Below are 27,070 nucleotides of genomic sequence, written 5' to 3' on the forward strand. Positions count from 1 at the left end.
GCATATCATGACGTGAACGCGCCCGTCGTCCAAATACTTGAAGCAGTTGGAAAGCAGATAGAGCGAGACAGCCGGAGAAAGAAACACTTGACTTGAGGAATATCGGTACGGCGGGGGAGTACGACACACAAGACTACGGTAATTGATCTCCTTTTGACTCTTGGACACCACATGGTGTCTATATCGCGCTTCAACGGGATACTGAAAGGGGTTTAATGCGTGTTTTCTTGTTGCGATGACTGTTTAATCTGCTCATGTAGGGCACCATCTCTGTCTGTGTCTGTCCGCATATGCTGCTGATGCTGTTTGCTAAAATACTGTATCTGTTGGGCCGGACAGATCTATCGCCTATTGAGCTATTGATAACGTAGTCCTATAAATGCACATGCATTTTATTTGATGCTTTTCCATGCAGTGCAATGCAATCGCGCGATGTTTTGTATTGGCTCGCGCTCAGACTAATGTATTTACTCGCTTGCATTTAACTTCACGTCGCTGTTCAGATGCTGCATTTGGGTCGTGCTGGTGCATCTGCTGTAGCTGAATAATTTATTAGACTGTAGCAGGGGATGAAGGAGAAAAACCCCAGGGATGTAATGTGAGACTATTTACAACGAAGCGAAGGAATGAAATCTTTGCCAAACATAAACTTATATATTTTTTGTTGTGACAGGCATTAAGTCTGTCAAAATGTGTTGTCAATTAAATGTCATCACTTTTTACGTTTTGCGTCTGTGTAGGCAGTATAGCCAATCATATGTTGATGTAAAATGGGTTTTCAGGGCACATGTATTTATATGTAACCGGACGGTCACACGGATCTAGTAAAGAATTTACGGGAAAAAGGTACAAAGGTGATATTCATGTAAGATCGTTGTAGGGAAACTTCGGTAGGACAGTGAAGTTTGCTCGTCGTAAATAATGAATTGAGCTCGTGCCCGCTTCTGCGCGCTCCTCATTCATTTCGGTGCGCGCGAGAGGAGGCAGCAGTAGCAGCAGCAGCAGCAGACGGACCACGCCGAGTGTGTGTCTTGCTGACACCACAACATTACCTTGAACTCTACTCGGACACATTCAAGATACAGCTGGATTATCAGACATTTGTTGTTTTGTAAGTAAGTAGCGCTTTGAAATCTTTCTGTGCTCGTGTTTGTGGCATTTCTGCCGTAGTCGCGGGAGATTCGCTCAAGTGGAGACTCATTTGGCTCAGCGCTTGCGTGAAGTTGGAATTTAAAAGTTGCTTCTGTTTTCCGAAAGCAAAACGAAAGGCTCAGACTTGTTTGCACGTACATGTTGCACGTTCTTTCATTTTACATTCCCGCTTTAGAGGATGTTTTCACGCTTGCTCTCGTTTAATCGTTGTTTTATTTGTTTCGGTTTATAAGTGCGTTAATGACGCGCACGTGTTTTGATGACAGGCTGTGTTGTTTTTATGACAGACTCCGATATGTTAAGTCTGTTAGGAAAGGGTTGACGATCATTTCGCAGCAGGTGCTTACTGTGAAGGGACTTCCGCAGTTTCACACCCCATCTGGACTGCGAACGCGACGCGGAAGAAATCCTTATGTCAGTACCTGCAACCAATCAGAGTTTGGGTTTATTCGAACCGACTCCACAAACCCTGAGTATTTGACTGACTGTCAAATACTCTAGTTTTGCAATTATTTTGTGTGTTGTTTTCGACATTGAGTTTGACTCATACCGTGTGTGCTCATCTGCTCGAGATTTTTTTAAATTAGTTTTTGCATAGCAATCGTTGTTTCATGTGTGTTCTTTTTTCCGAAGTTTTTATTTCATTTTTTCATAGTTTTCATATTTTGGTGGTAATCATGTGTGCAATAATTATGTGTGCAGAGTATAATATTGTTTTTGCCTCCTTATAAGTAAAATGAAAATGAGGTTGTGTTTGTCTTTTGTATATTTCGATTGGAATATAATTTTTTTTTTCACAAGAACAAAGAGCATAACTGTGAAGCTTGTTTCCGCATGCAATCGGTTCATGTGTTGCCTCTCTCTCTCTCTCTCTCTCTCTCTCTCTCTCTCTCTCTCTCTCTCTCTCTCACACACACACGCACGCACACACACACTGCTGTGAGCTCAGCATTTGAAATGCGTTGGAAATTGCTTGGCACATTGGCTGAAAATAGCTTTTGGCTATCACATATTGCCTTGGGTTGAATGCGAAAGATTGCACTTGTTTGTGAGGACCGAACTTATTTATTTTTCATTTCTGCGCGGGTCCGAGCTGTCGCCGTTTGTGCCAAAACAAAAGTATGAAGACAAATATAAATGCATGTGTTACTTATTGTTCATTACAATGACCATATATTGATATATTACAGTCCAGATATTGATATATTACAGTCCAGAATAGGTTTTTCTTTTCTGAAGGTTAAGGGGACATTTCATCCAAAAAAGTTGTCCAAACAGATGTTGATCCAAACTTTTTTTTTTTGAAAATGCAAAAAGTGAATTTCCTTCTTGCCATCTCATTTCCATATAATGAAAATGAATGAGGATTGGGGCAGCCACCTGTAACTGCACTCTATCCAGAACAGACGGGACAGATGCTCGGACGTCAAAGGGTAGATATGAAGAGGTCCCAGACTTTCTGTCTGTGGTTAGTTACCTTTTGTCTTTATTTCTCCCAGGTTTTGTCATCTGGTCTTTCTCTTAAAAGACCCGTAGGCCTACATTTGACTGTTTCTAGTTGCTGGGGTTCAGTGGCTGAATCATTTTTGGTGCTGTTGTATGTTTAAAGGAGTAGTTCACTTCAAAATTAGCCCCCATTGACTTTTTATTTTTTTAGCAATATTTAGCATTTGTAAATATTTATGTTTAGAGATTCTTTATGCTAGTAAATCCCACAAGCAAATAGTATCTCATATAGATTTAGATTTTGTGTACACTAATAAAGGTGCTTAAAAGGTTCTTCACAACGATGCCATAGAAGAACCATTTTTGGTTCCACAAAAAAACATTTAGTCAAAGGTTCTTTAAAGAACCAACTCTTTCTTACCTTTTCATTATCTGAAGAACCTTTTTTTCACCACAAAGAACCTTTTGTGAAACCGAAAGTTTTACAAAAAACCTTTTTGTTCTTTATGGAACCATTTAGACAAAAAAAGTTCTTCTATGGCATCGAAATAACCTTTTAAAGCACTTTTATTTTTAAAAGTGTATGTGGCTGTTGGACAGAATGGGTTAGTGAGTGTCTATCCACTAGGGGTGTGATGATATATATTGCGATCCACACTAATTGTATCTGTCTAGGTCGATTCTGAAATCGCAAAGGCTTTGATTCTGTGTTTTATGCACAGCTCTTCAGTAGGACGTACTGCTCGATCTAAAATCACTACAAGATGGAATCGTATAACGTGCATTTGAAAAAGCAACACTCAAAACATCATCATTATAAATAAACTTTATTATCATGAAAATACCTGAAAAGTCTGAATAACAGCGACAGAATATGACCATTGGAATTTCCTGGAACTACTTGTGTAAATCGTTCTTCTACTGTGACCCATATTCAGAGTTTCTGCACGAGAGTGCCCTCTCGCTGGCGGCATTTAACCGTAATTCATTGAGAATAAAAAATTACACAATATATCGTCCCTGCCCTATAAGTATCTCATATAGATTTAGGATTTTGTATATGTGGGTGTTGGACAAAATGGGTTAGTGTTAGGGCTGTGCCGATAAACGATATCATATCGAATCGCGATAGAATGTATTTCAAAAACGATGATAAGCTATTGGCATTTTGACTCGATATGGATTAATCTTACAGTCTAACAGAACGCAGAAATAAACACAACAACAGTCAGTCAGCGTGCAGCTTTTATCATGCGCGTCAAAGTACAAAGTCCATTTCATACTGCACTTGGCAAAGAAAACTCAACATGAGGAGGAAAACAAAGGTGAAACTAACCTCGAGTTGTCATCACGCGGTTTATCAAGTGTCTCATTTTTTTCGCAATCGCCAGTTAAACGAAACAAACTTGAGGCACAATTGCAAGCGAGTTACTTCGAAACTCAAGCACAAACGTTTTTATATCCATCGTTAACATACCTGCTAACATGAGATGGTGCATATGAAACAAACCAGCGCTGCCATGTACAGATTAGAGATGTAATGAAGTGAGTTTGTGTGCACATTAAAATATTAAACCTTGTATGTAAGATGCTTGCATGATTAAAGAAATGTACTACAGTTTATGTGAGATGTCTTTAAGGTTCACTGAATGCATTGAATGAATCCCACTACTCGAGCAAGACATTATTGCAGCGTTATGTATGTGCGCAGGTGCTGAGCCAATAGCGTTCGAATGTACGCACTAACGGAGCCCTTTCATTGGTTGAATGTACTGAATGAACACTCCCTTTACTTAACGAGTCAATGGAGTCAAAATGAGACTGAATGAACTGGTACATGTTGTTTATGGCCTAATATCCTCTGTGTTGCAACAGTGCATTAATTTAATTGAATTTTAACTGGTTAAAGGTTAACTTTTGTTAACAAACTGTATTTAAAATAGATTCTTTTAAATACAGTTTTTTTATTAAATATATATCGAAATAAATATCGTTATCGATCAATATAGAAAAAAACTATCGAGTTTACTTTTTTGCCATATCGCCTAGCCCTAGTTAGTGTCTTTCCACCTGATCAAATGTTTGTGTTCTCTCTTTCTCTCTCTCTCTGAACCAATCAGAGCTATTCTTGGCTTTCTCTGAGCTGATGGGAAAAGCTGACATTGCTAACACGGGGGGGAGTTTGAGCTTGATTCGAGCCAAAGCCCACTTCCTCCTCCAGAGCCAGGGCACCAGACACCATTCTCCCTTCTACCGTCAGGACATCTGATTTACTGTCTGCTGTTTGCATGACAAAGTAAGCCATTCTAGTGAGAGTGTTTGAGAACGATAGAACAAGACCAAGAGGAAGGAACTTTTTTTCTTACAAAAGGAGAAGTATTGTACTCAAGTTTCACACTTACTCTTTTTGGGGTGTTGCAACTGCCAAAGTTCCTACGCAAACAACAGCACCAATTATACATTATCGTCGGTCACCAGCAACCAGTTTGGGGCATTGCGTCTCACTGTGCCAACTAAGTTTGGCTTGTTTTATGTTTGTGTCTTGGCTGCTGGAATGTACCTTCGTCTGACTAATGAGAGAAGGTGAAGTGCATGCGGCAAGCAGCCCATAAAAGAACTGGCACGTAGCGCTGGGTTTAGAAATAAACAGTACGTTAAACAAATGCAAAGAAAGCAGTCTAAATCAGTCATATCTGGTCTACCGGGCTGGTCAGACTAGTGTGGTTGAGTGGTTTTGTCACTTTTCGAATGGGCAGGCGTTGAGAGCAGCTTGGCTGACTATAGCTAAACCAAAGGAACACCATGGGCGACCAGCTAGGCTAGCCTAAGTTGTTACACTGACTTAAACTCTGAAGGTCTTTTTTCCAGTCCTTTAATAGAAGTTTTTTTAAGTTGAGGTGTCTTGGGGTCTCAAGCAAGTAGAGAGCAAGGTAGGAGGTGTAAACTTGATCGTGAGTGTATACTCAACTCAACTCAACTCAACTCAACTCAACTTTATTTATATAGCGCTTTTACAATTTTCATTGTTACAAAGCAGCTGTACATGAGACATATTGACTATAAGCAAAATAATTAAAGTTGTACCTGCAGAAACAAGAAAAGGTTGAAAACACAGAAGACAGACATACCCACATACAAAACACTCCACACACACAATATGCACACGTACTAACACACATAGACATAGAGACACACACACACACACACACACACGGATGCGCACGCACACACACACAACACACACACACGTACGTACACAGACAAGTACGCACACAAACACACACACACACACACACACACACACACACACACACACACACACGCTCAGTGAGAGCACACATTTAGGATAAAGGAGAGAGAAGCACAGGTCAAATATAACAGACAATAAATTCCTATATGCAATATTAATTAAGTAAAACTTTAAAATTCTAAAGCAGCCCCCCCGGTCAGGCAGATAGTGCAAAAACAGTATGCAAACGGTGGCGAGGAACCCAAAACTCTAATCGAGAAAAAAAACCTCAGGAGAACCCAGGCCCAACCAGGGGATTCCAGTTCCCCTCTGGCAAAAGCTGCTGCCTCTGCACAAGCTCCAGAGAACTTGCACAACAAGGCTAAATAAAATAAATAAACTTAATAATAAAATAAATTATAGTTTAAGATTATCATTAATAATCTAATAGCATTTGAAGTTTTGTGGTGAAGACATGTCAAGAGACCGCGTCCTTCTTTATCCAGCTCTATCATCTCAGCTCTTGTCAGGTCCCCACTTCCCATTCTCCGCTCTACCATCAGGTCAGGCCATGAACTGCATCCTGCTCGCTGTGGTAACCTTGGAACAATGAGACAAGACTGGCTGAGAGTAGAGTACTGTTCTGTACTCTTTGATGCAACAAGTACATCAGTTGTGTTTTTGGTTCCGGTTGATCTAACTAATGCAGCCTAAACCCTCTGAAGATTTATATTATGGAAGAGTAGTGTATGCAAGATTAAAAAGATGCGTCTTTAGTCTAGATTTAAACTGACAGAGTGTGTCTGCCTCCCGGACAGTGCAGGGAAGACTATTCCAAAGTTTAGGCGCTAGATAGGAAAAGGATCTACCACCTGCACTTGATTTTGAAATTCTAGGTATTACCAACTGACAGGACGCCTGAGAGCGTAATGCACGTGAAGGACTGTAATACAAAAGGAGTTCATTCAAGTACTGAGGAGCTAAACCATGTAAGGCTTTATAGGTAATAAGCAAGATTTTAAAGTTAACGCGATGCTTTATAGGTAACCAGTGCAAGGTTGACAGAACCGGGCTAATATGTTCATACTTTTTTGTACGTGTAAGAACTCGAGCTGCCGCGTTTTGGACCAATTGGAGTTTTTGTAATAAGCCTGCAGGGCAACCACCTAACAGTGCATTACAGTAATCTAGTCTTGATGTCATGAATGCATGAATTAACTTCTCTGCATCTGAGATTGACAGCATATGACGTAGTTTAGATATATTCTTAAAATGGAAAAACGCAATTTTACAGGTGTTGGCGACGTGGCTCTCAAATGACAGATTACTATCGAATAGAACGCCAAGATTCTTTGCTGACGACGAGGGTTTTATGGAACATCCGTCAATAGTTAAACAGTATTCTTGGTTGTTACTTATAGCAGTTTTCGGTCCAATAAGTAACACTTCCGTTTTGTCCGAGTTCAGTAATAAAAAGTTGTTACTCATCCAGTTTTTTATATCGACTATGCATTCCATTATTCGATGGAACTGCTGTGTTTCATGAGGCTTCGAGGAAATATAAAGTTGAGTATCATCAGCATAACAGTGAAAGCTAACTCCGTGTCGCTTTATTATATCTCCTAGAGGTAGCATGTATAATGCGAAGAGCAGAGGCCCTAAGACTGAGCCCTGTGGTACACCGTACTGGACTTGCGATTTGCGTGACACCTCATTGTTTATTGCTACAAATTGAAAACGGTCGGATAAATAAGATTTAAACCATTTCAAAGCTATTCCCTTAATGCCGACATAATTTTCGAGTCTATGTAGGAGTGTGCTGTGGTCAATGGTATCGAATGCAGCACTAAGGTCTAGCAGCACCAATAACGAGATACAACCTCGGTCAGACGCCAATAGCAGATCATTTGTAACTCTGATCAAAGCAGTCTCTGTACTGTGACATGCTCTAAATCCAGACTGGAATTCTTCATTGATGTCATTCCTTTGGAGGAAGGAGCATAATTGAGTTGAAACTACTTTTTCCAGAACTTTAGATATGAAAGGTAGATTCGATATAGGCCTGTAGTTCCTTAGTTCTCTAGGGTCGAGTTGGGGTTTTTTGACAAGGGGCCTTATAACAGCCACCTTATATGCTTTAGGCACATGTCCTAATGTCAGAGATGAGTTAATAATACCAAGAAGAGGATCTATAATTTCTGGGAGCATCTCTTTCAGTAGATTTGTAGGTATAGGGTCTAGTATGCATGTTGTTGATTTAGATGATCTAATAATTTTAGACAGCTCATCTTGATCTACGGTATAAAATAATTGCATTTTCTCCTTAAGGGCGCTGTAGTTAGTTTGTTCAGCGGGTTTCACTTCTGATTGCATTGTTATAATTTTTTCTCTAATATCTTGGATTTTATATGTGAAGTAGTTCATAAATTCATCACTGCTATGCTGATATACAGGATCAGAAGTCACTGACGATTTATTTTTTGTTAATTTAGCCACCGTGTTAAATAAAAACCTAGGGTTGTGCTGGTTTTCTTCTATTAGTGATGAAAAGTAGGCGGATCTAGAAGTTTTTAGGGCTTTCCTGTATTTTCGAATACTATCCTTCCATGCTGTACGAAATACCTCTAATTTAGTTTTCTTAAAGTTGCGCTCCATTTTTCGGGCCGCTTTCTTTAGAGCCAAAAGGATGGATGGAGGACTGAGGCTCCTGGTGAAGTATGCAGTGTGAAAGTGCCCTGCGCTGTGTCAACAGGCAGTTTGTGTATACGTGTGTGTGTTTCAAGGGAGCTGACACGGCGTCAGGAGTTGCGGAAATGCATCCAGAGATGAGCAGAAACCAGATCTAACGCAGGCATGGGAAGGAATGGCCATGTAAGGTGTTTGAGAGTCAAAGAGAGAGACGGACCAGAAGGGTTGGTGGACACAAACACTCGCACATATGCGCCTGCATTTGTATAAAACTAACAATGTATTAAACAAATCACGTGTCTGTGCGCGACACCATTCTGCACCACACAGGAGATTGAATATCTTCGGTGTTATGAAGCTCTTTTATATTTCCACAGCAAAGCTGTTAAGGCTGTTTGGCTCTTTCTGACTTATGAAGTGAGTTCTGCAACATTGAAATGAAATAATAACTTCTATAATCTAAGCAAATCTTTTATGGAAAGCTACAAAACCGGTCTTGCAAAAAAACGTTAATTTACGGTCTAGATCTAAAGTTTATTTTAAGCTTTCTTTAAATATTTAAATCTGGGCATCATGCCGTGCGGATCGTAAAGGCTTTATTTACTTGGAGCAAAAGCCAGTTAATAAATACATCTGTATTTTATTTGACGTCTTTGTTTTCGGCAGAATGCTGAAGTGCTCGTCTGATGTATTGAGCATTTTATGTATCATTTATGTTCGTAGCACAAACTGTGGGATGAGTTGTGTGCCAAAGTTGATAGTCAGGCATGTTTTCAAATCCCTAACCCACCATATGAGCAAGTACTAGTAAAATGCATTTAAATAATTTTTTGTATTTTTTTATAGGTGATGGAGAGAACGAAAAGGAGATAAGGGTCATGAAGATAATGGGGGGGGAGGCAATTTGATTTGTTCTGCCTTGATGGTCATCACCCCTTTGACTCCTCAGAGAATTAACCAATTAGACCAGGCCTGGTACTTTTGCAGGCATGCTATTAGGGAGATTAAAGAAGCCCTCTGTTTAGCCTATGAAAGAGTGAGAGGAATATTGATAAAGACAAGTCAGGGTTATTGCGTTCGCTCTGGCACGTGATACAGCCCTTGTTAGTTTTTCCACAATAGCGTGTGTGTGAGTTATGGAAGTGAGGATTAAGCTGTCAGACTTAATTGTAGGAAATGATCCAGACTGAATTGTACTTTTGTGACAGAACTGCACTTATCTGACACCGATCGTATTCAGTGTTTCAGAACCGCCGTGGTGGCAGTTGAAAGCCCTATAATGACTGTGGGTCTGTTCATTAAGGGTAATTGGTAATGTTGCTCAGTTCTGTGGGTTAAATTCATACAGTAAGTGGATGGGTTATAATAAAGACCTGGCTCTCAATGATGATGGAATTTTGGTTTCAGATTGTCCCGTTTCAGATGCGTCACAGGCAGCACACACGTATTATTGCAACACAATTAATTGCAGAAATAATTGAGATTGCCATTACAGTCTTGTGATTAACTAACCATGACAAGGATCAATAATGTCATTCCATTTTTCTCCCATTTCCTTAACGTGTTCAAATCACTACACGATTCTCATGGCCAAAATATTTCACAATATTGTTATCTAAGAAATGCTATTAGTCAAATAACTTTCTTTTGTTTATTTTGTGTGCCGGAAAAGGGATAGTTTGTCCAATGATAAAAATGTGATGAAAGTGGTGAGTAAAAACGTGAGTGTCATGATTTACTCACTCTCTTGTCATTTCAAACCTGTACGACTTTCTTTCTTCTGCAGAACACAAAAGAAGATATTTTGAAGAACGTTGATAACCAAACAACATTGGCCCCCATTGACTTCCATTGTAAGGACACAACACCACTGAAACATTTCTTAGACTATCTTCTTTAGCCTTCCAAAGAAGAAAGAGTCATATACAGATTTAAAACAACATGAAGGTGAATAAATGATGACAGTATTTTCATTTTTGGTGAACTGGCCCTTTAAAGGGATACAATGAAAATTCTGTCATCGTTTACTCACCTTCGAGTTGGTCCAAATCTGTATAAATGTCAAATCTTTGTTCTGGAGAAAGATCTACAGAGAAAGATATGTGGAAGAATGCTTATAACCAGACAGATTTTGCCCCCCATTGACTCCCATAGTTGGAAAAAAACAATGGTAGTCAAAAGTGCCCCAGAACTGTTTGCTATCCTACATTCTTCAACATGTCTTCTTTTGTGTTCAACAGAACAAAAAGATAAAATAAAATTTTCCTTCTATGGGAGTCAATGGGTGTTGAGTTCTGTTTGGTTATAAGCATTCTTCCACATATCTTTCTCTGGGTTCATCAGATCAAATACATTTATACACATTTGGAACAACTCAAAGGTGAGTAAATGATAACAGAATTTTCATTTTTGGGTGAAGTATCACTTTAAGGCAAAATGTTAAAATAACCACCTCCAACTGATTATTTATAATATTATTTTGTGTATGTGTAGTATTATGTGTCTGTGTCTTGAGATGCATGTGATATTTTTACATCGCGTCGTCTTAATGCAACACTCATGTAACAGCCACAGATGTCCATCTGACGCATGTTTACTTGGTAAACAGCCCCCAGCACTTCTTTTATCTGTTGGTCAGCGAGTAATCAAAATCGCAAGCCAAATCACAATTTCTGTTCCTCCAGCCAAATCATCCTGGGTGTGTATGTGTCGATGTATCATTACAGATAGAGCCCTTGATGTATTCCTGAAGCCGCCTATCTGTCGCTGTTTCAGTGTAATACTCCTGTGAGTGACGTCTTCCTGTGCCATGGCAGAACATAAACTCCTTGCTTGACATTGCATCATAACATTCTGAATATCTAACAGCTCACTTGATTTTAATTTATGTGGCTTTTGCTGCTTTCATTTAACAGGAATAATGGACAGGATTTTAGGACGCTAAAGGCCTTGTTCAAACCTGCATCATTAGCCGGGTTTCCATCCAAAGTTGCGAATTTAGCTTATGGGCAAAATTGGAATATTGCATAAAAACATTTGTGAATAAACATCGTTTCCATCCATCCAGTCAACCGTCACTTCCTAATAAACTGGCACTAAATATCTGTAAGAAAAGTAAGAGAAGCCACTGAATATAATAATGCTCATAATATATAATAATTACTTGCGCAACCAGACAAAACACGATAAATGTGGTGCTTTTGTGGATGCCTGCTGTTGCAGAATCGCAGTCGTGACAGTTCTGGGAGGCAATTACAGAAATACTTTGACGACTTTGCTCAGGCATTTAAGAATGACCATAACAACATTTCAGATACTGTGTAACAAGATCACTACTCTGGTTAGTCAGATTATGCCGTCTATAGTGCAATTTATTATTCAGCAAATGCGTTTCCATCTCCCATTTTTCAAAAGGAAAACCACCTTAAGCGAGCGTAAGAACTTTTTTGCGAATTAGTGTTTTCATTTTGAAATTTGGCATTCCTGACGTGAAACTTCAAAATGCGCATAAAACCAGGGTGATGGAAATCCGAATATTTACATAAACTCTGCCCTATATATCAATACAGCACAACATTTGTGAATTTGTTTTTGACAGGATATTTTGTCTTGGAAGTTATTTATTAGTTAAAGGGGTCATATTGTGCGAATACGTGTTTTTCTGTGTCGTTGGTGTGTTATAAGTTGCCCATGCATGTATTAGACACTTAAAATTGCAAAAATGAAAGTGTCGGAACAAAAGTTGCATTCTATCTAAAAGCGAATGCTCACCCAGACCTGCCTGAAACGCCTCGTGTAACCACACCCCCACAAATCTACGTCAGTTTGTGGTATGATTTGACTAAGACCGCCCAAATGTATTTGTAAGTAAGGTGGGTGTACCTGTCAGTACAATTGCTTTGGAACCTGATGTTCCAAATATGGTAAGAGGCGTTACATTTCCATCACACGCTTGCAGTATTCGACCAGTAACTGGCCAATCATAGCACACCTCGCTTTTCAGAGAGGCGGGGCAAAGAGGACATGCAAACATGAACGGTATGTGGAAAATACAGCATTTTGGGACCTTAAATCATGTATATGCTTTGCATTACATCTAAACAAACGATAATATTTGTTCTAGCCGTGTCATATGACCCCTTTAACTACGACTTTCTGTTTAAGAACACATAATGAAAAAAGGTAAAAAAAAATTTATTTAAAAATGAATTAGTGTAATAATGGCCACTTAAACACATATTATATCATATGTAATTTAAGTTATAATTTATTACATTTCTGGTTTGTTGGTGATGAAGTGGTACTTACAGTAAGCTTTACTAATGAGGTTTTGTGGGTACAATTAAGCTCTGTGAACAGTGTAATAGACCATTTAAAACCCCATTTAGATGAACCACTATTCTTTATTATTACACGGCTCATTTGAATGCTTGATTCTGATTGGCCAGTCGCGACATTCCAAGGGTTGTTATTTCAAGGGTTGTTATTTTCAAATAACCGCTCAAAACTATTAACACCCTGTAACCCAAATGCTGCAAATCATTTTGAGAGGGGCAGTTTAATATAACACAAAAATGAATTATTAATATGTCTTTTAATAACATGCAGTATATGGCATTATATTTACAAATAAACTCAGGAAACTCGGGTCCTGATCACACTGTCGGGGGTTATTTCTGTGATAACAACCGGCTGCCTGTACATTATCCCTTACTTGTGGTTGCTGCTGTGTCAATATGAATGCTAGATCTCAACTTGTCTGGTCTGGAGCACATACTGTGTAGATGAACTGTTTCACCATAGCTCGGACTGAATAAAATTTGTAAACCTTATTTCCATGTACTATAAACCACATGAGAAATATGAACTTCTGCAATGCAGCAGACTGTTCCAGGGACAGTGTGTGACAATGTCAACTTAATCCTAAAGTGATGGCTGTATAACTACATTTAGAGAGAGAGACAGAAGGGGCTGTTTAATGAGAAGGGCAAAAGATTCTGCTGTAACGACATCCAGAATGTTTCGTAACGTCTTTCCAAACTATCCACAGTGCTCACTGTCTTCTCTGCACTCGTTTATGGGAATGATTTCTACTAACATCTGATATTATGGTCTGTAATATAACTACGCTGTAATAAAAATCCCAGTAAAAATACTGTAATATTTTAAAAGCTGGAGCGTGTAAAGTAAATGTACATTTTTCATGTTATTTTACACCCGACTTAATTTTACACCCGACTTTAATTTCTATGAATTTGTTTTACCATATTTTGAAAATACTCAAATTCTGTAAAATAAAATAGCATAAAATTACAGTTTTTACAGTGTATATAAAGTACAATGATAAAAAAGTTATTTTTGCTGGAAATTCAACCTAGTGTTGAGCATATAGGCATATCTTTTATTATATATTTTTTAATTTTAAGTTTTTATTGAAGGAATAAAAGCAGTACACAGTAAAATAGTGCACAGTACATTTTCCTTCTTTCAGTTTTGCTTAAAGAACCATATCTTTTATTTGTAATGTTTTTTTAACTTGCAGGTAACCAAAAAGCACGGTTTTAAGTACAAAACATGTGACATTAGTACAGAAACGTATGAGTTTAAATGTATAGTTTAAAATTAAAATTCTTTAATTTACTCCAATCCTGACTTTCCTTAGATTTGCATTTAGTCATTTAGCTGACGCATTTATCCGAAGCGACTTACAGAGAGTTCAGGGAGCAATACCGTCCCCTCATTATCTTTCTTCTACAGAACACAAAAAATTATATTTTGACGCACATTAGAAACCAAACTACATTGGCCCCCATTGACTTCAGTTTAATGAAAACAAAACCACTGAGACCTTTTACAAAATATCTTCTTTTGTGTTCCACAGAAGAAAGAGTCATATAGGCCTACGGGTTTCGAGTGACATGAGGGCGAATTTTTATTATAATATAAAAGGTCCTCCTTATACTGAAAGCTACAATCGGTTTCTGAGAATATGGTTCAGTTTTTTTTGCTGGGTGGTGCACTAGCGCTTGACACATTTCTGCTGTCACACGATGTATAAACCACCCCACCACCCAGATGTAATTTCTGTACTCTGTCTCTCAGCTGAACTCAAATATTGATTTCCTCAGAGCGAGTGTTCTTCTTCCTCAGCGTGTCATTGAGCCTCACACACTGGCTTTTCAACTTTCTTGGGCAGTTTGTGGTGGTCTGCTAAGCTCTCAGGAGCAGCGTGTAATTGGAAATTTCCCTCGCGTCGAGGGACACCCCGTGCTGCATACCTTCCCCTCATTTCTTGAGATTGACAAATCCCAGGGTCAGGGATTTCTGGGTTGCTTCCTCGTGCATGCATGCGGGAATATACGTGCATGTGCCCCTTTGGTCTTTTCAGCTGGGTGTGGATGTTGGTGGTGATGTTTTGAGGTCGAGGTGAACCAGATACTGTAGGACATTAAAAGTGCCACAAGTGTCAAAATGTGACATATTTGCCCTCACTGATTCTGATAGGATGCTCTAATGTTTGGTCTGTGAGATGGATGTGTTACAATGGCTAGATTACTTGTTGTAAGTCTCCCGATTAGCATTTAGCGACCACACTTAATGTGGGCAGCGTTAGCCTTGTTAGCATGATAAATCACCCGGTGGCTTACTGTGGAGAAGGAAACCTGGTTTCTGCCGTTCGCTTTTCAGATCGAACCCTGATTGCGTCACAGCGGGTAGATTGTCAGCCCGCAAAAGTTTTGAAACCGTCTAGTCGACTAGTCTAAAACTAAGAATGGCCCAGAAGGCGGTCCAAAAACTTTGTATACTGTATATGTAATACATTTTAAAGACTTAATGTATTAATCATACTGTCAAATCCAACATTTAATGAAGCTAAAACTGCCATGTGCGTTCCACTTTCCTTGCCTTACAATCATTTGATCTCACACAGATCTCGTGCAGAGCGAACGAGAATAAAATTCATTTATAGAACACGCGAGTGTGATTGTCATATTAATATTATTTTTTATTAGATTTTTATCTACTTTTCCATTTTATGCCTGCAGTCTGTGCGCTTCCATCTCCGTTTTCCACATTGCGGCAATAAGAACTCAATACAGTATGGTTACGCTTGGCTCCAGTGAAATGATTATTATGCCACTTTCATAGGACATAGTTTGCGTTAAAACCTTTTTTCTCCTTCAAAACGCTCCCACAACTCGTCCCTCAAGTAGTCATTTTTCAGTGCGCTGCGATTGGCACAAAGAAAATGCATGCTAGATCTGACCTAAAATTAAAACATTTCGTTGCTGATACGCATTTTTTAACTATGAAGAATTACTTTTTCAAACAAATTGTTTTAGTATGCTATTTAAAATGTTTTTTTTAAATGATAGTCATTTGAATTATAACATTTGGTGTATTACTTTTCGTGTAATCGACTGTTGTTTTCAATGTAGACTAGGAGCTTTACCGTTTAAAGGACTAGTCGACTAGCCTTGCACATCCCTAGTCAAGAGGCATGTCGAAATTCAGATTAGCAGGCCAGTTTGGACTTTTTAAGGGTCCTATCATTTTAGTACGATCTGCTTTCGCACCAGTGTAGAAAAATACTGTTCAGAATAGGGCTGTGACGGTGGCAGTTTTTTACCACCGCTGTGTTAATAGACAAATTAATTGCGGTTTGTACGATCTTATTTCATACGTTTTAGTATGATTCGCTTTCGCCCAAGTGGAGTTAAGTTTAGGCTAGACATATGCCCGGTTAACCGAAAATATCTATCACGTGATTTATGCACAGCTTGTGAGTGAAGTACGGTAAAATGCTGCTGCATCCGAAAGCCAGAGGGCGCTCTCGTGCAGAAACTCCAAATACGCACTGCAGAAGAAGACCATAACACACGTAGTTCTAGGAAATGCCTAAGGATATGTTTTTATCACTGATCCTCAATCCTCCTCAGGTATTTTCATGATAATAAAGTATATTTATAATGATCATGTTTGACGGGTGTTGCTTTTTTAAATGCATGTTATAAGCGACACAAACTCGCACTGCTTTTAGATTGAGCAGCATTTCCTACTGATCCCAGAGATGTGTTTCACGCATCAATAAAATAATCGATACATTGCATTATTGCAGCCAGCTCGGTTTCAGCAGGATTTGGTGGTAACCGCGGTTAACCGGGCACATGTCTAGTTTAGGCATTGGGTTAGGGGAAGCGCTTCAGTATAGCGTTTTCTAATAATCTTATATTTTTGTTTGATTCACATCCTACGAATTCATACAAATTAGCCACCTTGCAAAACAGTTACGGATTCCTGTGTGATCAGGTTGATTAAAATACAACATTAAGAGACTAAATCCATCAATATACAGAAGACAGCATAAATATTATACATGCACATAAACCAATAGAGAAGGAAGGTTTTGAGAAATTATTTATTAACTAAATATATATATTTTTTTTATTATGTTCGGTGTGAGCGCAGAGCAGCGTACAGCATCTTTACTCTTGCCTGTGTATGTAGCTGTGATGGGCTGAGCTCTGTCTGCACTGGCTGATTCTCTCTGCTATCCTGGGAATTCTCTGACCCACTTTGCCTCTGGTTGGAGTTATTTTTACAGATTAGAGGAAAACAACGGGAACAGTATCTGTTCTTTCACTTTTACTGTCATATGTTTTCTCGCACTTTTGTCTTGTAGAGATGGTGGTTGAGGTAATGAATCAAATAGTAGCTTGTTTCCTCATAAATGCTCTGCTGGAGAGGTTGGATGCTTGTCAGATGCTCCTGTTTGTTTGTGTTTGTTTTGACAGCCATCTTGTAATGCGAGGAACGTTGCTCCACCTGAAAAATTCAAGATCGCAACATAACCGTGATCAAAGTGGCGAAAGCACAGATAATGTGCACATTTATTGTGTGCCCACTCGTATTCGCATGAAAATAGTCTTTGTCAGCGGATGCAGTCTCAGCAACATTGGTTGCGGATGGTGCAGTCTCTGGAGATCGGGCTCTGAACGGATGCAAACTTTGATCTTTATATACTCTCCTCCCCTAACTGCAAGGTTTTATTTTTCAGTGGAATCCGCTGACAAATGTCATAATCATGGCTATCTGTGCATATTAAGATGGCATAGGACAAAAAAAGGTCAGTTCTCATCTCATAGGTTTTTTGGCAAATGCAAATGTTAAGGGGTTAAATTTGTATTTTGGTCTAGAGAAGTCCTTACAATCAGGGGGTAGAGTAAAAGATAATGTTTAATATAAAAATAATTTAAGTTTGAGTAAATAACTGAATAAAATGATTTGTGTGAACTGGATTGAACAAATACAGGATTGACAAATGGACTGGTAATGTTATTTTTTTTATTTCAAGTAGAGTTGCACGATTAATCGTTAAAAGATCGTTAAAACACCCACACGATCTCATTAATGAAAATCAACGATTCTCCCGTGTCTATTAACTTAAACCTCCGACTAAAATCATAACGCTACAAACTTTGTGGCGTTTATCACTGTATTAACGCTAATAAAGAAGCTGCGCTATAAGAGCTTTTCATCAAGTTGCCCAACATTTCATGTTTTCGGGTTATTTTAATCTGTTTATAGGTGAGAATACTCTTTAAGCAATCTTTTTGAGTTATGAATTTGTTTTACTGTAGAAATATTTCCATATATATATATATATATACTGTATATATATACACACACAAGTTACTTGAATGGATTAATACTTTTCAAGGAAAGTTTAACTTTTGTGTTTGATGTAAAATTTGACCAAAAAAAATTAAACCACCTATTGTACTGTATTTGTTGTAAACATTTTCTCAACTATAGGTTAATCATAAAATATTTAATAATTTTGAAGCAAAAATATTACCTTACGTAAGTAAAGTTCTTTTTTCAGAACCTCTAGTAAGTGATATATTACTTTGTTGTCATTCAGAATCATAATTTCAAGACAAAACATTACAATTCTGTTCTGCAAATGTTTTAACATTATTTAGTTCCTTTCATTCAATTCAGATTTATTTTAGTACTAATAGTACCTTTTGCAATATTGCATTGTTGCTAAGCATCTTTGCAGAAAACACACCTGATTGAATGATTGATATTATTAAATAATTCAAATGCCAATTTCCTGTTTTTCATTATGGTATTTTAGAATACATTGTTGAGAATCTTTGAAAAGATGTACATTAACTGTAAGATTAAAATTAACTGTAAAAATAATTGTGTGATTGTAATTGTACTGTTTTATTCATAGTGCTATTAAGTATATACAGTATATTTTCTGTAAGATCTACATTAGTGATGGAAACTGTAAAGTTAATTGTGGGATTGTACTTGAGAGTATTTTTTTAAAGTTATATTTTAGGGGCTTTTGCCTTTATTGGGACAGGACAGTGGAGAGCAGACAGGAAAGCATTGGGCAGAGATAGGGGAGGGGATTGGCAAAGGACCGTTGAGACGGGAATCAAACTCACGTTTCCATGAGCGCACTGGTGTGCTATATGTCGGCATGTTAATGCTAACCACAGGGCTATTGGCACCGACACTTCGGAGTAATTTTTAATCTATTTACAAAGATGTTTTTGCTATTTTTTGTCAAAGACTATAATACTTAAACAAACTACCAGTCAGATAGAAGGTTCCAGACTCTGGGCCTGCGATGCTCCGAGTCGTGTACCTGCTTCACAGGCGTCTCGGCAGGTCGCTCGGGACACAAAGACCTCACTGATTATAAGCTTTTAATGTTAATCTGATCAGATGCTTTAAGTATCTCTGTGCTTTCTGCTTGTAATTCCGGTGTTAAATCCCAGAGCGTCTGAGGTGCGCCGGATGTGTGTGTTAGAGAGAACGCATTGTTCTCACCTTATGGAAACTTTCTTTTTTTATCAAACCACAGTGCAGTGGAGCTGCTAGTTCCAGAACACAATGAAACAAATTTCACGATTTCCATTAGCACAGTCAGTCACGCTGTTTACACATCGAGATGAACTTGACTTGTCGTGTGTGTGAGAGATTCAGGTGACATTGACCTGTTAGCGGGTTCACGGCTGCTTTCTACCGCGATGTATAAAGCAGAACCGTTAACAATTTGTGGTGGTGTTAAACAAGCGGGGTGATGACACGCCTTGCACATCGCATCTCTTAACACCCGGGAGTGGCAGGGAGCGCGTCTCCATAGTAACTGCAGAAGTAAAATAATTGGGCATGGCCCAGATTGTGTTAAGGGGGATGTACGGAACAGGGGCATCTAGAGATGTAGAGATCTAGATTTTTCACATCTAGCTGCATGATGGAGTAAGATGCATGTTTTTTATAGTCTGTTGTGTATTGTACGCCCCCTTAGGCCCAATCCCAATTCTTTTTTCTATCCCTTCGCCTACCCCTCGCCCCTTGCCCCTTGAAACAAAGTGGCAAGGGGAAGGGCTACAAATTTTCCGCTAAGAAATTGGACACCACTACTACACTGTTATACGTCATCATATACGTCGTTGCTAGCTCGTTACGTCAGAGGACATGCGTCGATGCACCGTGTATATGACATAAAAATATATTTTCTAATATCGTGCAATCAGTGCTGTCCGCTAGCAAACTTTAGCGATTTTTTTTGCAATCGTTAAAAGAACATCACCGTAAATACAAACACAAGATTGAATGTAACATACATAAAATGAAAAATTGTCATAAAAATCTTCATTAATGGCAAAAATTACTTACATTTATGGGTCTGCTTGCTCGAGTGAGCAGCCATGTTGGAAATTTCTCTTAGCCCTTCGTTTGAAGTGAGGTCCTGAAAAATCTTCGTTTGAAGGGCTATCTGGCCCTTCCCCTTAGCCCTACCCCTCCAACCAAAAGAGAATTGAGACACCCCTTCACGTGAACGTGCCAAACAGAGGGTTAGGGGAAAGTGTAGGGGTAAGGGGTAGAATTGGGATTGGGCCTTAGTCTTGCATATCTGCTCGCTTAATAGTCGTTGCATTTACATCTGTACAAGTAGCTCTAAAATGCCCAACCGACCCGTCTGGGCATCTCTCATCCTTACTGCCGAACACTGTCAGGTGAATTTCTTTGAGCTCACACCTGTGTCCTACATGACTGGATTAGCTACTGTAATCTGTACTGCGTTGTGGCTGTTACATCACATTTTAATTCAACCATTTGTCTTTATTTCAATAATCAAGTCAAAGCCCTCTCATAATACCCATAATCTTTGCACGCTTTTTGGCTCGGATGTGCGTGCTAAACCAGTGCGAGACGTCTAATACAGGATGTGTTAGGAAGGGAGAACACACAAAGGTAAATATTTTGGCTCTTGGGGCAAATGCGAGCCAGATTTTGAGGGGAAGCTTGTTTTGTGGATGGCCGAAGCTCGAAATGTCTGTGGTTTGGGCTCTGTGAAACACCCCCTTTCTCAATATAAACTGTAAAGAGAGACGTCTTTGTGAGGTGAAAGCTTGACTTACTGTCAGTTTCAGCAGCACTATTCCTGATTAAGCCCAGACTTAAACAGCTGCCGGGTTTACTTGAAATCTTGCTCTGTTTTCGCTCTGCGTTGAATAGATGTTGAAGTTAAGCTTTGTTCTCAGATGAAGGCTTCTATTCAGCTGGTATTTTTGGGCCCAGTGGCATGTTTAAAGGTGTGCAAACTAGTGGCACCAGATTAACTTTAAAAAAAATGTTTTTTTTAACATGTTATTTGCTATCGACTAGCACTCTAAAAATGTGTTGCTGTGTCAAGATAGCTCAAACAATCACACTTATGTTATGACAGCATTAGTGCATCAGCATTAGTGCATTACAAACAAAGTGCTACGCAACTTATGAATGGCTTTCCTTTATATTAAGATGTATAAAGTATAAGCAGGAGAGATATATTACAGAGATACATACAGTTTGCTGTGGATTGTATTAGGAGAATTGAGATGATGCTACTACTGCATTGGCTTTAAGGAGAGGTCCATAACTGTTTCATATAGTTTTGAATTTAAGTGCTTGACACAACACATATTTTACTTAGTTTGCAAAGAAATACGTAATAAAGGTCTGCACGATATGAAACATGTGACATGCGAAATGGTTAGACTTTTTGGTATTCAATACATTTGTTGTGAGCAATCAAAAGTGCTGTGAATAATTCCAGATCACAAATGAGCATAATTGTTATTATTTTCCTGAAATCACTGTATAATAGCCATCTATAAATAATTTAATTAAATATAAATCTATTTATTTTTGAATTATTTTGTAATGTTCATTTCATTTTTATATTTATTTATTTATTCAGTTGTTGTTTAAAAATGTGATAAAAGTCCCAGCAAATATGAAAATTTGATACCAGCACTAGGGGTGTAATGATACTCTCAGCTCACGATTCAGTACAATACACAATAATGGGTTTACGGTTGCGATTGCATCACGATATTTGTTTAAAATAAATGAATATGAAACTGACACTCAAATGACAGATTTCAGTCAAAACATTTACAAAATAACGAATGTTACTAAAAATTGATAATGAATTGACATTGACAACATTCAAGGTTGAATTCAACCGTTTTTTTGCAAAATAATAAAAACGGAATAGATCACTGAAAAATAAGACAAAATTTTAACATAAAATTATAAAAAATAGCTCTATATTTAATTATAAAATATATTGCCATAGCTCTATGATACATGTCTTAATAGCTCTACGAGACATATCTCATTGGTTTTGTATTGTGGTATGCGATACTTAAATATATTGTAACACCTTTAACCGGCACATACCTAGATATTCTAATGCTTTAAGTTTGTGAAATCAATATTAATTATATTCTAGGCATTGCCCTAAACTGTTATACATGACTTTTTGAAGTATTTAAATGATGCCTTTATTGCAAACCATAGTGATATGCACATTCACAATATTGTTATGTACTGTGTAATAAAGTTCTATGAATAAATAACTAATAATAACTAGTGTTGTCAAAAGTACCGGTACTTCGGGTCCAAGTCGGTACCTAAAAATAAAAAAGTTGTCGGTACCTAATTTTCACAAGACCCTGTAGTACCGATGTACCGGGTCAACCGGGTACTGATGCTCTGTCTGACAGGTTGTCAGTCGGAAACTTTTTATAGACGCAATAAGACGTGATGAGCGGATAAGCGCGGCTCTGATCCACAAGAGATGCGCACAGAAATACTTCAGATTAAAGTCATATCACGAAGAAAACGAACAGAGTTTTGTGGTGAAACGAGGAAGCATCCGGATTTAAATTAACAAGTTCAAGCGGTAAGTTTCAAATTATGTTCGCGTTTGCATTATGAATGTTGTAGCATATGTTAAATTAAAGGTTATGTTAAAATAAACATCCCTGTTTGCGTGTTAATTTGTTAGCGCCAATGCTAATCCAGTCAAGTGTCCTTATTAACCATTTAATGCTTTTATAACTGTAATGGAGTAAAATTAATGGGAGGACAGGGTGGGGTTTACAGTACCTAGTATTTTATTTAGGCCTATCTGCAATCTATGTGCTAGAAAACTATCATACTAACTGTATGACTAGCAATGTGTATGTCTTGGATAGATAACTCTATTAGGTTTAAAAAACCACATTTAAACTAAAGAAAAATATATCTGTTGCATTTATTATTTTAATATACAGTTACCTTAATGCAAGTAATCTTGTGTAAATGCAGTATAAAAACTGAGGTTTGTTTTAATATTGCATATGCATGTTTGTTCAGTCAGTTGACTTACTGAAGTTTATTCTATTTGTCTTCTACAGCAGCAGACTGAGGAGGATGTTCATCAGCATGAAAGACCCCAGTGAGCACACAACAGTTTCAGCAACAATTAACTTATACTTCATGTATACAAAATGGCATTGCTTTCTATACATTTATATTAACAATGAGCTTTATTAATAAAATTGTGTTTCAATTAGCATGTACTTGTGTTTTGCTTTGGTACCGAAATTGGTACCGAGAACTGTGGAATTTTACTGGTATTGGTACAGACTACTGAAATTTTGGTACTGTGACAACACTAATAATAACTAATAAATTCTCTCATGAAGGCATACCAAAACATACCAGCAGGAAGAATTTAGCTGTGAGTACCATACTTGACAAAGTAGTTTCGTACAAGTTGATTTTATAATGACTACTTTTTGCATTTTGTGTTTTAAGGTGAATAAAAGACTATTTTTCTCTATATATTTCATCATTGAGGATTTCTATAAAAAAGTCTAAAAATCTCGTCTCGTCGTGAACCCAGTCTCGTGTCTCGTTCGTGGGATAAATGTCTCGTCACACCCCTAATCAATATTATTTATATATTATTTATATAAGTTATATATACTTCCAACCACTGCTCCACCTCGGTTAATTTGTCCATCAACACCGCGGTGGTAAAAAACAGCCACCGTCACAGCCCTACACACGTCAGCTTTCCTCAGGAAAAATCTTGAATGAATTCTCTCTGATGCTAAAAGCCACAGAGGCCCGAGTCATTTGGCAAGATAAGAGGTTTTATTTAAGAGGACTGAGCCAGATAATCTCAGAGGCATTTTTTCCTGAATGCCATCTTCACCAGACTTCACTACAGACACTTAAACAGTCTTTAGAACCACTTCACTGAATTGCTACCTCCAGTCACCAGCATTTCCTACTGTCGGTTTACCAGAATTACTATACTTCAACAGTGTTGTGGTACAGCTGGGGTCAAAAGTCCTGATAAAATGTCCCTTTGAGGATTTTTTTTACTCTAGGGCGAAGCGGGAGTGAGGGATCTGGCTCTTTACTCTAATAGCTTTGCTAAGCCAGTGTCTGTGGGAGTCTGGGCAAACAATGCCGCTTTGGCAGCGGAGGGTACGGCTTTATTGCTCAAACAGAGCTGAAACGCTCTGCAAGAGATCTCTGCAGGACGCGTCTGGTCTCACGGAAGGTGGTTGGATCCTGGTGAGAAGCTTTATTTGCTGAATGGCAGTGGAGAATGGTTTCATCATTCGTGAGCTGGCGAGCTCTTCACGCCGGAGGTCAGCAACGCGACCTTTCGTAGGCGAATCATAATGAGCGCGCAGGTGCATGGGCGACTACCTGTCTGCATTCTCACTTGAACATGGCTGTACTTGAATCTCCACTAGAGAAGACACTTATAATGGCTGATGGGTTTGGAATATCTTGGAAGAAAACTGAAATGTAGCCGTTTTTAATTTATTTTGTTTTGTGTGATTGAGGGAAGGGTGAGAAATTGGTGTCAGATGGAAATGCCGTTTTGGAAATGATGAAAAATCTAAGAGACAACTTTTTTGAAAACTACACCCCCAATGAACCAGTTTTAGTCTTGATGATTCGTAAAGTAAATATGATGAATTGTTTTATGTTGACTACTGCTGCCGACTGCTCTAAACTGAATATTTTAATCTGTGATGTTACAAGGAAATCAAGTTGATACCGTATAACTGTTCGCACCGCCTTTAAGAAGCCTCTCAGATGATTTGGGATTCAATGTCTTGGATTTGAATTTTTTNGGACAGAGGACCCAAGTGCAGACAGCGGGTAAGGGGTTAACAAGACAGACTTTAATTATAACTAAAAAATACAAAACAAAGACCCACGTGGGGGAACATAACAAAACATAGCAACAAGGACAGGGACTAACTAGACTAGAAATAATAACAACACTTGACATAACCACAATAAACTAAACTAACTACAGAACAGTAACTCACCCACATGACACAAACAGAACACAACAGAACAATGAACCAGCACGAGACAGAAGACACAAGGGCATTATAAAGGGGATAAATCAAGAAGGGGACAGGTGCAGGACATGAACTAATTAACAAACAATAACGAGACGAAAGGGCGGGAACAGAGTCGCCACACCGGAGAGTGGAAGACCATCAGGGACAAAACGTCACTCTCCACATAAAACAAGAGGTTCTATCATGGTTCTGCCACTAGGTCAAGAGAAGCAAGACAAGGTGGGGCAGAACCATGACACTACTGCTGCCGACTGCTCTAAACTGAATATTTTAATCTGTGATGTTACAAGGAAATCAAGTTGATACCGTATAACTGTTCACACCGCCTTTAAGAAGCCTCTCAGATGATTTGGGATTCAATGTCTTGGATTTGAATTTTTTTCGGTGTGTTGTTAGCCTTTTTGTGCACTTTTCCTTAGTCCAGATTAATGTTAAATTATTTGGTATATTTAGGTTATTTCTTCTCTCTGTATTATTGTACTTGAGTATAGGATGGTTGCATGCATGTTGTTTTTGCATCATTCTCTCAGTTCAGATACAGCTTCAACTCTGTGAGGAGACTATCTGGGCATCTGAGGCTGACACTTGTAATTGTAGTTCTCTGCAGTTAGTCACTTTGTACTTCACATCTTTATGAGTTTTCATGGTCATTTGAGTTCATGTAATTTGAAGTAATTCCAGGTAAAGTCATACAGTAGAAAGCAGCAGAAATGAAAACATCTTGGCCAGCTGAAAAATATCTTTGCAAGAATATTTTGGTGTGTCCAAAATGTTGCTGGCATTAATGTTTACCGGTCTTTGCGTTATATTTCCAACAGCAGATATTTTGTACTAATGGGTGAATCTCACGAAATCTGACAAGAACACGTCCAGGGCTTATTTCACCTCTAACTCAGTAAACAATAGATGGAAAAACAAACAATGAAAGTGTCTGAGATTTTAAGTATACATCTCCAAAATATATTATTCTTATATATATTATTCCCCCAATGAGAAAATTATTCATTTAGTCATACTGTATTTGTTATATTGTTTATAAAAAGATATAAGATTTCTAATGATAAGTTTGAATATCAGTACATTTTAACTGTGATACATTAAAAGTGGTGAATGTGCTTAACCTTCAACACTACTTTCATTTTCTTAAAGGAATAGTTCACCCCAAAATGAAAAGTCTTTCATCATTTGCTTATCCTCGTGTCATTTCAAACCTATATGACTTTATAGAACACAAACGGAGATATTTTTAAGAATGTTGGTAAACAAACAACATTTGACCCCATTGACTTGCAATGTATGGGCATTGGGCATTTATCCAGATATCTTCTTGAGATATTTCATAGTCATAACAAGTTTAGACTGGTATGAGAATTTTTGTTTTTGGGTGAACTTCCCCTTTAATGCAGAAGATAATGTTGATCTAATGTGCCCGATTTTATCTTGTGATTCTGGGTTTGAATGTGACCCGGAGGTTTTTGTTCATGGGATCAACCCGAATACATTTATAAATGGACTGAATGTCTAGATTCGTACAACTAAAGTGTTTTAACAGAGTAGTTCCTCTGTTTTTTTTTTTTTTTTTTGTGGAACATGATGAAATAATACAAGCTCTTGCTTTAAAGCAGTGGTCACCAACCTTTTTGAGCCTAAGATCCCCGACGTCAGAATTGTTGAAAGGCAAGATCTACCATTCAAAAAGTTGAAAATAAAAACAGCCCAGATTGAACCTCCTGCTTGAGGCCTTTTATTTAGTCTATAATTGTGGGTCTATGTATTTGAATTACCTGAAATTCTTTGTTCCACTTTTCAG

At 38.1% G+C, this 27,070-nt stretch overlaps 1 protein-coding gene across 6 annotated transcripts in view; it reads left to right on the forward strand.

Annotated features, from left to right (window-relative positions):
• Positions 1–11: 11 nt before the first annotated feature.
• The window catches only part of strbp (spermatid perinuclear RNA binding protein), a 117,344-nt gene continuing 90,285 nt past the window's right edge, over positions 12–27,070 (forward strand). For 4 of the 6 annotated variants that reach the window (XM_057320599.1, XM_057320602.1, XM_057320603.1 and 1 more), the window contains exon 1: positions 12–138. The gene's annotated coding sequence lies outside the window, so the exon portion shown is untranslated. Of the gene's footprint in view, positions 139–936; positions 1,116–27,070 lie in introns of those variants that run through there. The other 2 variants (XM_057320601.1, XM_057320600.1) reach the window with 2 other exon arrangements.

This window comes from Triplophysa rosa, linkage group LG22, assembly GCF_024868665.1.
Source record: "Triplophysa rosa linkage group LG22, Trosa_1v2, whole genome shotgun sequence".
Taxonomy (NCBI): Eukaryota; Metazoa; Chordata; class Actinopteri; order Cypriniformes; family Nemacheilidae; genus Triplophysa; species Triplophysa rosa.